This window comes from Oncorhynchus nerka, linkage group LG18, assembly GCF_034236695.1.
Source record: "Oncorhynchus nerka isolate Pitt River linkage group LG18, Oner_Uvic_2.0, whole genome shotgun sequence".
Taxonomy (NCBI): domain Eukaryota; kingdom Metazoa; phylum Chordata; class Actinopteri; order Salmoniformes; family Salmonidae; genus Oncorhynchus; species Oncorhynchus nerka.
In genome coordinates, this window is record NC_088413.1 from 52,518,369 (window position 1) to 52,537,675 (window position 19,307).

Sequence of the window (19,307 nt, forward strand, 5' to 3'; positions counted from 1 at the left end):
TGGACCATGTTAGTTTGTTGGTGATGTGGACACCAAGGAACTTGAAGCTCTCAACCTGTTCCATTACAGCCCCGTCAATGAGAATGGGGGGGTGCTCGGTCCTCTTTTTCCTGTAGTCCACAATCATCTTCTTTGTCTTGATCACGTTGAGGGAGAGGTTGTTGTCCTGGCACCACACAACCAGGTCTCTGACCTCCTCCCTTTAGGCTGTCTCATCGTTGTCAGTGATCAGGCCTCCCACTGTTGTGTTATCGGCAAACTTGATGATGGTGTTGGAGTTGTGCCTGGCCATGCAGTCATGAGTGAACAGGGAGTACAGGAGGGGACTGAGCACGCACCCCTGATGGGCCCCCATGTTGAGGATCAGCGTGGCGGATGTGTTGTTCCCTACCCTTACCACCTGGGGGCGGCCCATCAGGAAGTCCAGGATCCAGTTGCAGAGGGAGTTATTTAGTCCCAGAGTCCATAGCTTAGTGATGAACTATGAGGGCACTATGGTGCTAAACGCTGAGCTGTAGTTAATGAGTAGCATTCTCACATAGGTGTTCCTTTTGTCAGGGTGGGAAAGGGCAGTGTTTAGTGCAATAAAGATTGCATCATCTGTGGATCTGTTGCAATTTGGAGTGGGTCTAGGGTTTCTGGGATAATGGTGTTGATGTGAGCCATGACCAGCCTTTCAAAGCACTTCATGGCTACAGACGTGAGTGCTATGGGACGCTAGTCATTTAGGCAGGTTACCATAGTGTTCTTTTTCCGGCGCCGACAGAGATGGCCGCCTCGCTTCGCGTTCCTAGGAAACTATGCAGTTTCCTAGGAACGTTCCCTAACCAGAAAACATTCCCTAACCAGAAACCGTGGATTGATGGCAGCATTCGCGTGAAACTGAAAGCGCGAACCACTGCTTTTAATCAGGGCAAGGTGTCTGGCAACATGACCGAATACAAACAGTGCAGCTATTCCCTCCGCAAGGCTATTAAACAAGCTAAGCGTCAGTACAGAGACAAAGTAGAATCTCAATTCAACGACTCAGACACAAGAGGCATGTGGCAGGGTCTACAGTCAATCACGGACTACAAGAAGAAACCCAGCCCAGTCACGGACCAGGATGTCTTGCTCCCAGGCAGACTAAATAACTTTTTTGCCCGCTTTGAGGACAATACAGTGCCACTGACACGGCCTGCAACGAAAACATGCGGTCTCTCCTTCACTGCAGCCGAGGTGAGTAAGACATTTAAACGTGTTAACCCTCGCAAGGCTGCAGGCCCAGACGGCATCCCCAGCCGCGCCCTCAGAGCATGCGCAGACCAGCTGGCCGGTGTGTTTACGGACATATTCAATCAATCCCTATACCAGTCTGCTGTTCCCACATGCTTCAAGAGGGCCACCATTGTTCCTGTTCCCAAGAAAGCTAAGGTAACTGAGCTAAACGACTACCGCCCCGTAGCACTCACTTCCGTCATCATGAAGTGCTTTGAGAGACTAGTCAAGGACCATATCACCTCCACCCTACCTGACACCCTAGCCTAGACCCACTCCAATTTGCTTACCGCCCAAATAGGTCCACAGACGATGCAATCTCAACCACACTGCACACTGCCCTAACCCACCTGGACAAGAGGAATACCTATGTGAGAATGCTGTTCATCGACTACAGCTCGGCATTCAACACCATAGTACCCTCCAGGCTCGTCACCCTGGGTCTCGACCCCGCCCTGTGCAACTGGGTACTGGACTTCCTGACGGGCCGCCCCCAGGTGGTGAGGGTAGGCAACAACATCTCCTCCCCGCTGATCCTCAACACGGGGGCCCCACAAGGGTGCGTTCTGAGCCCTCTCCTGTACTCCCTGTTCACCCACGACTGCGTGGCCACGCACGCCTCCAACTCAATCATCAAATTTGCGGACGACACAACAGTGGTAGGCTTGATTACCAACAACGACGAGACGGCCTACAGGGAGGAGGTGAGGGCCCTCGGAGTGTGGTGTCAGGAAAATAACCTCACACTCAACGTCAACAAAACTAAGGAGATGATTGTGGACTTCAGGAAACAGCAGAGGGAACACCCCCCTATCCACATCGATGGAACAGTAGTGGAGAGGGTAGCAAGTTTTAAGTTCCTCGGCATACACATCACAGACAAACTGAATTGGTCCACTCACACTGACAGCGTCGTGAAGAAGGCGCAGCAGCGCCTCTTCAACCTCAGGAGGCTGAAGAAATTCGGCTTGTCACCAAAAGCACTCACAAACTTCTACAGATGCACAATCGAGAGCATCCTGGCGGGCTGTATCACCGCCTGGTACGGCAACTGCTCCGCCCTCAACCGTAAGGCTCTCCAGAGGGTAGTGAGGTCTGCACAACGCATCACCGGGGGCAAACTACCTGCCCTCCAGGACACCTACACCACCCGATGTTACAGGAAGGCCATAAAGATCATCAAGGACATCAACCACCCGAACCACTGCCTGTTCACCCCGCTATCATCCAGAAGGCGAGGTCAGTACAGGTGCATCAAAGCTGGGACCGAGAGACTGAAAAACAGCTTCTATCTCAAGGCCATCAGACTGTTAAACAGCCACCACTAACATTGAGTGGCTGCTGCCAACACACTGTCATTGACACTGACCCAACTCCAGCCACTTTAATAATGGGAATTGATGGGAAATGTTGTAAATATATCACTAGCCACTTTAAACAATGCTACCTTATATAATGTTACTTACCCTACATTATTCATCTCATATGCATACGTATATACTGTACTCTACATCATCGACTGCATCCTTATGTAATACATGTATCACTAGCCACTTTAACTATGCCACTTTGTTTACTTTGTCTACATTCTCATCTCATATGTATATACTGTACTCGATACCATCTACTGTATGCTGCTCTGTACCATCACTCATTCATATATCCTTATGTACATATTCTTTATCCCCTTACACTGTGTATAAGACAGTAGTTTTGGAATTGTTAGTTAGATTACTTGTTGGTTATCACTGCATTGTCAGAACTAGAAGCACAAGCATTTCGCTACACTCGCATTAACATCTGCTAACCATGTGTATGTGACAAATAAAATTTGATTTGATTTGATTTGGGCACAGGGACTATGGTGGTCTGCTTGAAACATGTTGGTATTACAGACTCAGTCAAAGACAGGTTGAAAATATCAATGAAGACACTTGCCAGTGGGTCAGCACATGCTCGGAGTACACGTCCTTGTAATCCATCTGGCCCTGCGGCCTTGTGAATGTTGACCTGTTTGAAGGTCTTACTCACATCGGCAACGGAGAGCATGATCACACAGTCGTCCGGCACAGCTGGTGCTCTCATGCATGTTTCAGTGTTACTTGCCTCGAAGCGAGCATAGAAGTAATTTAGCTCGTCTGGTGGGTTTGTGTCACTGGGCAACTCGTGGCTGTGCTTCCTTTGTGGTCTGTAATAGTTTGCAATCCCTGCCACATCCGAGGCGCGTCGGAGCTGGTGTTGACGCTTTGTAATATGAGTAGTATTTTGATTTTAGTAACACATTTATGAATATTGAAAAATATTAACAAGAATATTGAAAATGTACAATTTTAGATTTGGCAAGTGTTTCTATATATTGTTGAACATAATATACTCTAAGTGCATATGGCCCATTTTATACAGAGAAATTGCCATAGTAGACAATTGAACCAATCACAGCCATCCTTTTACTTTGCACATCCTGCAAATCACCAGCAGAGGGCAACCATTTTAAATCCATTTTCACATTCACTCTGTTGGTAAATCTTACAAATTGGATCATAACTCTGAAAGTAGCAGAGATCCCAATCTGGAACTTTGATATACCTGTAGAGTATATTATGTTCAACAATATATTGAAAAATGTGACAAATCCTCTAAAAATATTTTCTATATTAATGTTTATATTCAATAATGTTCAATATTCATAAATGTTTGTAAGAAATGTGTTATTTAAAGGAAAAAACTACTAATGTTACAAAGCAAGCGGTAAAGCTTTATATAACGCTAACTTTGCTTTGTAGCGCCATACAGATTAAACATTATGGAGTCTTAAAGGCCTGGGTAAGACCAAAATGTCACAAATATTCCAACTTGAATTAATTATTTCTCAATTAAGCTTTAAGATGTAAATGTCATTTATTTCAACAAACCTTCTCCCAAAGGACCCTTCGACAGATTACATTTCTTGAAAATCCCACCAAACATGGTCTCGTTTTGTTCTAGTTTCGTGAGAAATCACCCACAGATGCAAAAAACATGGACTGTAGCTAAATGTATTATTAAATAGTAATTAGCCTACTCATTTGCTGACCTTAGAAAAGCAGGATTGTTACTGAATTTCTAAAAATATGTATATTCAGCCATTCTATCATATTTGTGTTATGTTGTGCCTGTCACTCAAATCTCTGATAATATTCTATATGTAGGCTAATTCTACGCTTCAGCATCCCTAAGTGGCAGAATCTGCCTCAGAAGCTAGGCTAAAGTCAGTTTGTTTCATAAGCATGACTGAAGCCTTCTCTTTGTGTAGGATAGTTGTCATGTGCTTTAAACTCTGGTGGTGCTTTGATTATGCTTTTTCTCCATTTCTATTGAGGTTTGGAAACATTTTGTTTAGAATATTCAGACCATAATACGGTTGGAACTTATTCTATTAGAGCACTGAGCTCCCGTCTTTAAACTCTGGTTGAGTTCAACCAGGTAGGCTAGACATGGTGTAATGGAATGAGAGAGATTTTAAAATTCCAACATTATCCTCAACGTTAAGTCAGACTGCTCCAAAAGCCATGTTTTCCATCATAAAGGCCTAGATACTGTACATTTTGACAGTCGACACATGATTGGCAACAGCTTTCTGATTGAGCCAGAGACAGATATAACCTCATGCGTGAGGAGGATACCATTGATTGTTATCTGGCGCTAACATGCGGTTGGTAGTATGGTGATGAACTTCACAGTAGTCATAAGCTATTGCTTCACTCTCATGCGTCTCCTCAAGGTTTCCTTGTCACCGTCCCTCTTCTTTGATCATTCTGATCTTTTCATCCTGTTAGGATAGATAGAAGGAACATGTGTCATCGTCATTTAACACACCACCCCTGATAATATGGGTGTTAATTCTAAGACATGTTATAAAACACACACGCACACACACACACACACACCTGTAGGCGTCACCCATAATGACACTAAACGTCTGCATAATATATCTGTATGTTAACACGTTAACCTTGGCGATTGACTAATGCTAAACAGATCTGAACCTGGTTGATATTTCTCTGTATTTGGGAGGGCCTGTAGCAACTCGCAGGCAGGGTGCAGACAATTGTTGCCATTCAGCAGGAAGAAGAAAAAAAGGAAGAACCGAAGCAGAAGGCCTATTTATAGAGAAGGTGCAGCTGGAAGTGTTAAGTATTGGTTGTGTTTTTCTGATTTGACTTTGATGTGTGACTCATAATGTTCCAATGTCCTTCTGTTTCCACAGCCCAGTCCTCTATTAAAGTTCTCTTTGTTTGCCGCAGAGAGCAGATAAAAACGGAGGTTGTTGCTCTCTTGGACGACACAACTCCTCTGTCTTTCTACTGGTGTTGTATTATACCATCTGGGCTTCCCCCTCTTTGCATCTGTGATAAGGATAAGGTCTCTCTCTCTCCATTATCTCTTTTCATTTGGCATTTGTTGCATCTCTCACTGTTTTTCTTCTCTCGTCATCTCTTCTCACCTCTTCTTTCATCCCCTCATCTCGTGTTCTAATGACAGTATTTATCTTTTCTTACTAGCAGATATTGCATCATAACGTATAATTCAGTACAATTCTGTCTTACTAGCTAATGTGTGATTATTTATACAAATCCCAAAATGTATTATTGTCTCGTTTGACAGTGCCTCCAGAACAACAAACTTTTGGGTTAAAGCAGTAATGCCAAATGTCCACTAGAGGCTGCCATTGGACAGGCCAGGGGGATACAATGCTTATTTGGGTTGTAGATAAAGCTGATACTATTCATCACTATTAAGTTATATGGAGAACATTTTCGGACAGCCCTTCTCTCAACTGATGAATACGAATACTAATCTGTGATGATGGATATTTGAAAAAGTATCAGAATCCATGAGATCTAGACAAATTCAGTCACATTGGTTGTCATCATCAAACGGTATCCAATTCATAACGTTTAACCTTCAGGGAAGATTGTATATGAAACATCAGTTCTGCTCTCTGACACTGGTAAAGTGAATCAAATATAACCCAGGTGAAATCAGAGGGCTGCATATTCCATAATGCTGTGAATGACACAGCAGAGAGGAGTATACATGTAGACCTATATAGGACAGTTATCAACAAGAGAGCAGATACATGTATAACTGATATCCTAAGCCTTCCTCAATAGCTGTGCCGCAATTACATAGGGACATGAACCCCAGTTTCCACAAAGAACAGAACACGCTCTTTCTCTGTGACTCTGAGATACAGCCTGCTCATGCTGCTCTCTGAACTCTGTATCTCACCTTCAACAGCAGGAAGGAGGAGGAGGGAAAAGAAAGAGTGCCACATGAAAAGAGGAGCTTCCTCTTCTGATAAACACATATCTACACATCCCACCGGACCCTTAGTCTGAGAGCAGCAGCCCCGCTAAATGCGCACTTGTCTGCACGGCACTACAAGGAGAGACACCGGGCGGAATTCGTGTTTTGTCCCTAGGTTGTTCGTTTGAGAGCGTTAGAAGATTTTTTAGCACGCCTCTTTTGACTGTTTCTGTACTCCCACAGTTTTCATTAAAACAGCTCTCCAGATGCAAAGCCACCACGCTTCACAGAAGACATGCATAATATCGGAGAAAAGGGGGGCATGAAAAAGAGAGAAAGATGTGTAAAGCAGCATATACATATGGCACTTGATATTGTTCCCTTTCAGGTATTCTTATGGGTGTTTTGGTTGGGGTTTAGATTTTTCGGGGTTGTTACACACAAAGGAAGCAGCCGCGACTACACACTTCAAAGAAGCCCCTGCAATCCCATATAGACAGACCACATGTGAGGAGCATGCTGTGCTGTGCTATGTGGTAGTGTGCTACAGACGAGGGCTTCTGCGAGAGTAGGCCATGGCTTCTCATTAAGACACTACTGTTTCCTCTACAGATTACACTGGGAAACATTACCGGCTCACTCGAGACTCATCCACTGCTAAAAAAAATATTGTTTTACAAGATTAGACAGTTTTACAGGATTAGAGCAGCAAAATAGAGCATACATTTGTCATCAGTTCTAGAAATATCAAACATGCGATTGTATGATAATGAAGATACAGCATTTGACACCTACAGAGGATGCCGTGTTTTAAATAGAGGAGAGCAAATAAATTGCTTCTTTTTTTTTTACATCTGGCATCACAAAAATAATAACGCAACATGTAAAGTGTTGGTCCCATATTTCATGAGCCGAAATAAAATATCCCAGAAATTGTCCATATGCACAAAAAGCTTATTTCTTTCCAGTTTTGTGCAAAAATGTGTTTACATCCCTGTTAGTGAGCATTTCTCATTTGCAAGATAATCCAACCACCTGAAAAGTGTGGCATATCAAGAAGTTGATTTTTTAATAGCATGATCATTAAACAGGTGCACCTTGCGCTGGGGATAATAAATGGCCACTCTAAAATATGCCGTTTTTTCACACAACACAATGCCACAAATGTCTCAAATTTTGAGTGAGTGTGCAATTGGCATGCTGACTGCAGGAATGTTCATCAGAGGTGTTGCCAGAGAATTTAACGTTAATTTATCTACCACCGCCTCAAACGTCAATTTAGAGAATTTGGCAGTATGTCCAACCGGCCTCACAACCGCAGACCACGTGTAACAACGCCAGCCCAGGACCTCCACATCCATCTCCTTCACCTGTGGGATTGTCTGAGACCAGCCATCCGGACAGCTGATGAATCTGAGGAGTATTTCTGTCTGTAATAAAGCCCTTTTGTGGGGAAAAACTCATTCAGATTGGTTGGGCCTGGATCCCCAGTGGGTGGGCATGGCTCCCAAGTGGGTGGTCCTGTGCAGTGTGGGTTGGTACTGATGGATGAATAAAGTCCAAATCTATCTGCCAGCATTTGACTGTGGCACCATCTCCGCCACCCCATGGAGCCAGGGGTATAGGCATCTTGAGGCAGGGATGCATTCCGCCGCCCCATCAAGAGCAGGTTTGGGGTTACTGGGTCGGGGTTGGCAATGTCAGAGATTGCGTGGTCCAGCTCCGGAGCAAGCTGCTCTGAGGGACAGTTTGTTGTGCCTTTAGAGCAATAATCTCTTCTGAGAAGATAGTAGCCTGGTAGTGTCTGAGGTGAGGAGGGTAATTTCAGCATCTCTGTGAGAAGGCTTGGGAAGAGTGGTATTCTGCAGAGCTGCTCCCTGAGTAGCATCTGGGATATAGTTCTTTACATCTGTGAAAGTGAAGCTACAGAGGTCCTTCAGTTCTGCCCGGTTATCAAGGCCCTGTGAACTTGACTTCTCCACTTGATGGTGCAAATCAAATCAAATTTGATTGGTCACATACACATATTTATCAGATGTTATTGCGGCTGTAGTGAAATGCTTGTGTTCCTAGCTCCAACAGTGCAGTAGTATCTAACCATTTACAACAATGCACACAGATCTAAAAGTAAAAACCGCAGTGGCCAGTGATTCAAAGTCTATGTACAGTTGAAGTCGGAAGTTTACATACACTTAGGTTGGAGTCATTAAAACTCATTTTTCAACCACTTCACAAATGTCTTGTTAACTTCAGACTGTAGTTTTTGCAAGTTGGTTAGGGCATCTACTTTGTGCATGACACAAGTCATTTTTCTAACAATTGTTTACAGACACATTATTTCACTTATAATTTACTGTATCACAATTCCAGTGGGTCAGAAGTTTACATACACTAAGTTGACTGTGCCTTTAAACAGCTCAAAAAATTCCCGAAAATGATGTCATGGCTTTAAAAGCTTCTGATAGGCTAATTGGCATCATTTGAGTCAATTGGAGGTGTACCTGTGGATGAATTTCAAGGCCTACCTTCAAGTTCAGTGCCTCTTTGCTTGACATCAGGTGAAAATCAAAAGAAATCAGCCAATACATCAGATAAAACATTGTAGACCTTCACAAGTCTGGTTCATCCTTGGGAGTAATTTCCAAAAGCCTGAAGGTACCACTTTCATCTATAAAAACAATAGTACGCAAGTATTAACACCATGGCACCACACAGCCGTCACACCGCTCAGGAAGGAGACACGTTCTTTCTCCTAGAGATGAACGTACTTTGGTGCGAAAAGTTCAAATCAATCCCAGAACAACAGCAAAGGACCTTGTGAAGATGCTGGAGGAAACAGGTACAAAGATATCTTTCTCCACAGTAAAACGAGTCCTATATCGACATAAACTGAAAGACCGCTCAGCAAGGAAGAAGCCACTGCTCCTAAACCGCTATAAAAAAGCCAGACTATGGTTTGCAACTGCACATGGGAACAAAGATCGTAATTTTTAGAGAAATGTCTTCTGGTCTGATGAAACAAAAATAGAACTGTTTGGCCATAATGACCATGGTTATGTTTGGAGGAAAAATGGGGAGGCTTGCAAGCAGAAGAACATCATCCCAACCATGAAGCACAGGGGGTGGCCGCATCATGTTGTGGGTGTGCTTTGCTGCAGGAAGGACTGGTGCACTTCACAAAATAGATGAGGATGAAAAATCATGTGGATGTATTGAAACAACATCTCAAGACATCAGTTAAAGCTTGGTCGCAAATGGGTCTTCCAAATGGACAATGACCCCAAGCATACTTCCAAAGTTGTGTCAAAATGGCTTTAGGACAACAAGTCAAGGTATTGGAGTGGCCAACACAAAGCCCTGACCACAATCCTATAGAACATTTGTGGGCAGAACTGAAAAAGAGTGTGCGAGCAAGGCGGCCTACAAACCTGACTCAGTTCTCTCTACTATTATTCTGACATTTCACATTCGTTAAACAAAGTGGTGATCCTAACTGACCTAAGACAGGGAATTTTTACTAGGATTAAATGTCAGGAATTGTGAAAAGCTGAGTTTAAATGTATTTGGCAAAGGTGTATGTAAACTTCCGACTTCTATTGTATATAGGGCAGCAGCCTCTAAGGTTCAGGGTTGTGTAACCGGGTGGAAGCCGGCTAGTGATGGCTATTTAACAGTCTGATGGCCTTGAGATGAAAGCTGTTTTCAGTCTCTCGGTCCCAGCTTTGATGCACCTGTACTGACCTTGCCTTCTGGGTGATAGCAGGGTGAACAGACTGTGGCTCGGGTGGTTGATGTCCTTGCTGATCTTTTTGGCCTTCCTGTGACATCGGGTTCTGTAGGACAGGTAGTTTGCCCCCGGTGAAGCGTTGGGCAGATTGTACCACTCTCTGGAGAGCCCTGCAGTTGCGGGTTGTGCAGTTGCTGTACAGCCCGGCAGGATGCTCTCAATTGTGCATCTGTAAAAGCTTGAGGGTTTTAGGGACCAAGCCAAATTTATTCAGCCTCCTGAGGTTGAAAATGCGCTGTTGCACCTTCTTCACCACATTGTCTGTGTGGGTGGACCATTTCAGATCTTCAGTGATGTGTACGCCGAGGAACATGAAGCTTTCCACCTTCTCCATTGCGGTCCCATTGATGTGGATAGGGGTGTGCTCCCTCTGCTGTTTCCTAAAGTCCATGATCAGCTCCTTGTTTTGTTGACGTTGAGTGAGAGGTTATTGTCCTGACACCACTTTCCCAAGGCCCTCACCTCGTCCCTGTAAGCTGTCTCGTAATTGTTGGTAATCAGGCCTACTACTGTTGTGTCGTATGTAAACTTTATGATTGAGTTGGAGGTGTGTGTAGTCATGCAGTCATGGGTGAACTGGGAATACAGGAGGGGGCTGAGCATGCACCCTCGTGGGGCCTGTGTTGAGGATCAGCGAAGTGGAGGTGTTGTTTCCTACCTTCATCACCTGTGGGCGGCCCATCAGGAATTCCAGGACCCAGTTGCACATGGCGGGGTTCAGACCCAGGGCCCTGAGCTTAATGATGAGGTTGTAGGGTACTATGGTGTTGAAGGCTGAGCTTTGGTCAATGAACAGCATTCTTACATAGGTATTCCTCTTGTCCAGATGGGATAAGGCGGTGTGCAGTGCGATGACGATTGCATCGACTGTGGATCTATTGGGGTGGTAAAGAAATTGAAGTGGGTCTAGGGTGTCAGGTCAGGTAGAGGTGATAACCAGCCTCTCAAAGCACTTCATGTCGACAGAAGTGAGTGCTGCGGGGCGATAGTCATTTAGTTCAGTTACCTTTGCTTTCTTGGGTACAGGAACAATGGTGGACAGTGTGTCAGAGGGCATAACCAGGGAAGTCAGAAGGTACTGTTGCACTGGAGTGTAACTGGTAAGGAGGCCCTCATAGCCTTGTAGGCTCCAGCCTACTCTTGTATGGACTGCTGCCGGTCCTCCTCTGGTGCCTAGGTGTATTTGCTTTGTGGGTGCTGATCAGGTGGGATTACCTGATTTGAGCAACAGGAGAGGGTGTACATTGCTGAAGGGCTGCAGAGGAAGATTCCTTAGGTGAGCGTGATGTTGCTGCAGTGATTTTATTGGATAGATCTGTTCAGTGAGATCTAAACCTGTGGCAGTGAAGGCACCATGGATCACATACTTTTCGTTAGGTTTGGAGAAAGGGGTTGTCTCAAAGCTGACTGTTGCGCCCTTGAGATGGGTGACATCAGTGCTGACAGTATGGAGGATGAGGGCCTCCTGCTCTCCTAAAAGTTGCAGTTGTCAGGCAGTAACATTGTTCTCTCTGCTCCATCGTCCAGAATGGCATAAGCATTGAGGGACTTGGATCCATTCCTCAAGAGCACTGGAACCTCCTTCAGGAGAACTTGGTTGGAGTGAGCGAGGTACACTTTAGAGAGTTTGATTGGTGCAAGCTGAAGGTTCTTGCTGGGCCACCTGATGAAGTACCTGTAGATGTATCCCACCACAATCATAACATGGCTTCTTCAGGCAAGTGCACTCTTCAGGCAAGTGGGCATGGCCACACCTCCAGCAACGTTTACCATCTTTTATCCACTCTTATATCTTGTTCTTGGATTCTCCCTTGATTTTTGGGCACCTAGTGTTAACTGCTGTTGCAGAAGAGATTTAGGCAGGTTAATCATCAGAACAGCCTCAATTCATCGGGGGGAGGACTATACAAGGTGTCAAAACCATTCCACAGAGATGCTGGCCTATGTTAACTCCAATGCTTCCCACAGTTGTGTCAGGTGGCCGGATGTCCTTTGGGTGGTGGACCATTCTTGATACACACGGGAAACTGTTGAGCATGAAAAACCCAGCAGCGTTGCAGTTCTTGACACAAACCAGAGCATCTGAAACCTATTAATATACCCCGTTCAAAGACACTTAAATATGTGTGACTTATTTCAGGAAACTATGCATACAGTATGTTGCATGTCACGGCTTCACAGGAGAGGCATTCGAAGGCATTTGAACATTTTTGTTGTTGTAAATAAAAAAAAAGAATAAATTGCAGAAATTCCTGTGAACTTTCATGTGCCTTAATAGCAAACTTGTATGGCATCAGTAAATACAAATCAAATTGTTAAATTACGAGCCTAGTTGGTTAAGCCACAGAAAAAGCCAGGAACCTTCCCACCAGCCATGATTGGCTGAGATAATGAATGGGCTGGACATCCCGAGAGAGGAGTTAGGATTGGTGTGCCATGTATCTTCTGTCTATAACATGAGCTGCTTGGTATGTGTAGATAATCCTTTCTACTGCAGCTTGTTTGAAAGATAACATGGAGTACTGCAAAAGTGTTGCTGCTGCTCTCAATAACATTGCTGCCCTGAATTTTTCAAAGGTCAGTGGGAAAAAGTTGTGATGAACTATTTTTTGAAAGTGGAATGCAGAGTATGATAAGGAGATTAATACAATTGTGGCATTTGATTGCAAATGCAGAGGGAGTCGAAAAGTGAACACAGAAGGCTGTTATGTATAACACCTGTCTTCAAACTAAGTGCAACCATGGCATCCTAGCTAGCTACATGTCTACACAAACTTTGCCAGATGATTACATGACCCATCAAGTTAGCCAGGATTAAGGGGCATCTATTGTATAATAATGCCAAAATATTTGTATCTGGAATTTGTCTTTCAGCATTTTGTATTTATATTGATGTGTGTATTTTCTGTAATTTCTGTAATTTAGGGCTCATCTGTAAAAGAGATAGCGGTCTCAGTATGACTCCCTGATAAAATAAAGGTAAAAAAAAATATTTTTAAAGGAATATCTGCATAGGCGTTGTCGTGTCTTTACTATCATTAACTGAAGACTGATAGTTTTTATCAAAGATTCTCTGTAATTAGTTATTACACGATTAGACTGATTAATTATGTAACCGTAATTACTAGGAAGTCGGGGCACCAAGGAAAAATATTCAGATTACAAAGTTATCATTTCCTAAAATAACTTTTCAGATATTTTTTATCTGATCAATTAGTCTTCAAATTAAATAATTATTTACTTTACCTCACGTTAGTCTCATTCCAAACGTCGTAAATTGTTGGTTATCTGCACGAACCCAGTCTTCACTATGAGTCATCCATACATCAATTGTCTTAAATAATTTATTTATTACTAACTAAGTAATTCTCTCTCACGTCTCATCTCTCACGTCACCCCGCTCCTCCGCTCTCTCCACTGGCTTCCAGTTGAAGCTCGCATCCGCTACAAGACCATGGTGCTTGCCTACGGAGCTGTGAGGGGAACGGCACCTCAGTACCTCCAGGCTCTGATCAGGCCCTACACCCAAACAAGGGCACTGCGTTCATCCACCTCTGGCCTGCTCGCCTCCCTACCACTGAGGAAGTACAGTTCCCGCGCAGCCCAGTCAAAACTGTTCGCTGCTCTGGCCCCCAATGGTGGAACAAACTCCCTCACGACGCCAGGACAGCGGAGTCAATCACCACCTTCCGGAGACACCTGAAACCCCACCTCTTTCAGGAATACCTAGGATAGGATAAAGTAATCCTTCTCACCCCCCCCCTTAAAAGATTTAGATGCACTATTGTAAAGTGGCTGTTCCACTGGATGTCTTAAGGTGAACGCACCAATTTGTAAGTCGCTCTGGATAAGAGCGTCTGCTAAATGACTTAAATGTAAATGTAATTCACAGAAATGCATAAACAAACAAACAAACAAGGTAAATGTGGTTACATGAAATGATAGGAGAATGTGCCCTAGTGGGCTAAACCGGCATGGCGGCTTGTTAGACAAAAGAGGAAGTGGGGGGGTCGACTAAGAAGTCACTACAGAGTGATAATTCTAACAATTGAAATGCTAATCCTTTACACATGAACACTCACTCATTCGGGAACAATTGCAATCAATATATATATTTACGCTCAGTGTGTCATCTTGATCGCTGGTGAAAAGTTTGTTTCTTTTGTAGAATTGTCCATCTCTCTCCCTCTCTCAGTTGTGGTTAGAGGGGATAGTTCAGAGTGACATTCATTATAGAATGGATGTTTCGTAGGTTGTCGTTCTTCGCGTTCAATGATACCGAATTCCTAGCTGCAGACTAGTAATTAATATCAAAGACTTGTTCTTATTCTGTCGGTATCGATAGTCTAAGGTTTAACCACGTGGTATGGTTATAAAACAATATTCAGCAAGGGTCTACAACCTTTGTCTCCTCCTCTAATGGAGAAAAACATGGTCTGCAACCTTTAGCCATCTCGTAATTGAGGTAAGCTCGATCTGCTTATCGAAAACCCTAGTGGGGGTTTTATTCGGAAGGGCCGAAAAGGGCTGTCTCAGGATGTCTGACCCTAACTGGGCTCAGGGGCGGTCCTCTGATTTAGTTCAAATCAAAAGGGAATTGTATTTTTCTTCATTAAACAGTCCAAAATCATATTACACAATTATACAAACAGTATCATACTCACTCATTCATCATATACAACAATTAGATGTAAACCTCATATCTGAGGCTATTATATAAACAGCATTATGGTAATGTGGCCACACCGTCTCCCATGAGCTTCCCCAAGTTGTGACAAACGGACAAGTTCGTAGCTGGATTCTTCACCGATCTTTTATACTTTCTCCGGAACATTAACTTTGTTCGTACCTCAAGTTCTGTGAGGTGGAAGGATTTCCTTTGTTCTCCATGAAAATCTACTCTCTCTATACTGTGTGGCCATGTGGCATGGTCTTCTCAGGAATTTACGACCTCTCTGACCACAGCAACCTAGTTGAAGGAGGCAAGGGGGAGGCGGTGAGAGGGGGATGGGGCTTGCTATACCCAAAGAGGCCAACGTCATGTCAGCGTACAGGCCCATTATCAGCAAAAATGACTCCTGTCTTCCAATGGCACTGTGTGTTAGCTAATCCAAGTTTATCATTTTTAAAGGTTAACTGATCATTAGAAAACCCTTTTACAATGATGTTAGCATAGCTGAAAACTATTGTTCTGATTAAAGAAGCAATAAAACTAGCCTTCTTTCGACTAGTTGAGTATCTGGAACATCAGTATTTGTGGGTTCCATGCGAGAAATTGCCAAGAAACTGAATATATCATACAACGCTGTGTACTACTCCCTTCACAAAACTGCGCAAACTGGCCCTAACCAGAATATAAAGAGGAGTGGGAGGCCCCGGTGCACAACTGAGCAAGAGGACAAGTACATTAGAGTGTCTAGTTTGAGAAACAGACACCTCACAAGTCGTCAACTGGCAGCTTTATTAGATAGTATCCGCAAAACACCAGTCTCAACGTCAACAGTGAAGAGGCAACTCTGGGATGGTGGCCTTCTAGGCATTGTTGCAAAGAAAAAGCCATATCTCAGACTGGCCAATAAAAAGAAAATATTAAAATGGGCAAAAGAACACAGACACTGGACAGAGGAACTCTATACACTATACTTCTGATCCTATGCAGCCAAGTCCCATCTACCTTTTAACTCCTCACAAGTGTGGCTTGTTTGGTGTCTGATGTGAAGGAATAACACAAGTCAACTACTTGATTGGTAAAGGCATGTCATCCTGCAAAGGCAGCAGCGCAGTCATCAACTATATGCACCATTTCTTCACCAACTACGGAATTGGGGAAACACGTGTGAACCTGAATTGTGACAAATGCAGTGGCCTAAACAATAACAAGTTTATGCTCTGGAATTGTGCCTGGCGGATCATGGAAAAGCTCCACCACAGTCTGGACCTTGATCACAGGCCACACCAAGTTTGACCCCGACTGGTGTTTCTCTTTGTAAGAGATTGCTGGTGTGGTGATGGATAGCAGTGTAACAAGGGTCAACATCCCACAGCTGGTTGGACTGGAGGATGGTACGGTGCTGGTGGAAAGCTATGACTGGCAACGACACCTGACTCTGTACTTCAGGCTGCCGCCACAGATCAAGCAATACCAGCACTTCAGGTGAATATCATTTTCATTGCATTGTATGAGATTATTCTTATTATCTAAACTTGGGAGGTCAATTGACGTTGTGCAAGGTTGTAATGTCTTCTCAGTTTTTTTGGTCTATTTTCCTGTTTTACAGCTTCGATGCTGTGGAGCCTTGTGTTGTTGTCGTCAAGAAGCGTTCGGACTCAGGTTTCAGCTGCCGTGCAGCGCTGACGTCCTTCCTCCCAAAGGTGGTCTGCTTCTACAAGCACCACCTGGACTGAACACAACTAGACAAACATATATTTTTGAGAAGAACAGGGAGTTTTGCGACGAAGAGACCATGGACAGCACAAGCGCTGCACCAAAGTCAAGGGCAGGACACAAACAGGCTCTCCGAATATAGATCCCCTTGTTCATGCGTAGTGAGGACAGACGGGTTCTTCACTGGGGTGAGTTCCCAGTCATCCGGACTATCTGCAGTGCATCTATGCACATTCACATGACTCTCTCCTAACACACGCACGCACACACCATACATTTCTGCTACAATTTTTTTTATCCTGCTGCTCTGCCACTTTACCCCTTATTGTATGCATATACAATAACTACCTCATCTATCACCAGTATCACTGATAACATTTAGAGGTCGACCGGTTGTGATTTTTCAACGCCGATACCGATTATTGGAGGACCAAAAAAGCAGATACCGATTAATCCGCTGATTTTTTATATTTTTTGTTGTTGTAATAATGACAATTACAACAATACTGAATGAACACTTATTTTAACTTAATATAATACATTAATCAAATAAATTTAGCCTCAAGTAAATAATGAAACATGTTCAATTTGGTTTAAATAATGCAAAAACAAAGTGTTGGAGAAGAAAGTAAAAGTGCAATATGTGCTATGTAAGAAAGCTAACATTTCAGTTCCTTGCTCAGAACATGAGAACATATGAAAGCTGGTGGTTCCTTTTAACATGAGTCTTCAATATTCCCAGGTAAGAAGTTTTAGGTTGCAGTTATTATAGGAATTACAGAACTATTTCCCTCTATACCATTTGTATTTCATTAACCTTTGACTATTAGATGTTCTTATAGGCACTAGTATTGCCAGTGTAACAGTATAGCTTCCTTCCCTCTCCTCGCTCCTCCATGGGCTTGAACCAGCAACAGAATGATTGGAATACATTCTTATTTTATTAAAACGAAGAACACTTAAACAAACTAACCAAACGAACGTGGAGCTATAAACAACTAGTGCTGACCAATTAACCAATTAACCAATGAACCAATTAAGGCCACCATAGACCTACATATACCTAGACATACCAAAACCCCATAGAATTACAAAAACCCTAGACAAGACAAAAACACACATACCACCCTCATCACACCCTGACCTAACCAAAATCATAAAGAAAACTAAGATAACTAAGGTCAGGGCGTGACAGACGATAATGTGAAGAACAACATGACCTGCACCAAAGTCAGATTAGGATATAGGCCAAGAACTAGTTAGTGTACTTTTACCTGGAGGTTTTCCTTGTTGTAGGCTACTACATTTACCACTTTTAGTATTGCATATTTGGTTGTTTACTAAACTACTCACTATGTTTAGCACATGGCCTCACATGTGAATCCTTAAAGAGATGGGTGGGACTAAGGCTTAAGAGAGTGTGAACGATGCTGAAAGATGGTAGAAAAAGAAGAGCTTTTTTAGAAAAATCACAAATAATTCAAGAGCAACAATAAAATAACAGTAACAAGTCCATATACAGGTGTACCGGTACATTAACGAGGCTATATACAGAGGGTACCGGTACATTAACGAGGCTATATACAGAGGGTACCGGTACATTAACGAGGCTATATACAGAGGGTACCGGTACATTAACGAGGCTATATACAGAGGGTACCGGTACATTAACGAGGCTATATACAGAGGGTACCGGTACATTAACGAGGCTATATACAGAGGGTACCGGTACATTAACGAGGCTATATACAGGTAAATTAACCGGCTATATACATTAACGAGGATATATACAGAGGGTACCTATATACAGAGGGTACATTAACGAGGCTATATACAGAGGGCACCGTACATTAACGAGGCTATATACAGAGGGTACCGGTAAATTAACGAGGTATATACAGAGGGTACCGGTACATTAACGAGGCTATATATACAGAGAGGTACAGAGGGTACCATGTACACATTAACGAGGCTATATATACAGAGAGGGTAACCGGAATATTCACGAGGCTATATACAGAGGGTACCGGTACATTAACGAGTCTATATACAGAGGGTACCGGTACATTAACAAGACTATATACAGAGGGTACGGTTACATTAACGAAGCTATATACAGAGAGTACGGGTACATTAACGAGGCTATATACAGAGGGTACATGTACAATAACGAGGCTATATACAGAGGGTACATGTACAATAACGAGGCTATATACAGAGGGTACATGTACAATAACGAGGCTATATACAGAGAGTGCGGGTACATTAACGAGGCTATATACAGAGGGTACGGCACATTAACAGGCTATAACAGAGGTACATTAAAGAGGCTATATACAGAGGGTACCGTACATTAACAAGTACATTAACGAGGCTATATACAGAGGGTACCGGTACATTAACGAGGCTATATACAGAGGGTACCGGTACATTAACGAGGCTATATACGTACATTAAGGCTATATACAGAGGGTAGATTAACGAGGCTATATACAGAGGGCACCGGTACATTAACGAGGCTATATACAGAGGGTACCGGTACATTAACGAGGCTATATACAGAGGGTACCGGTAAATTAACGAGGCTAT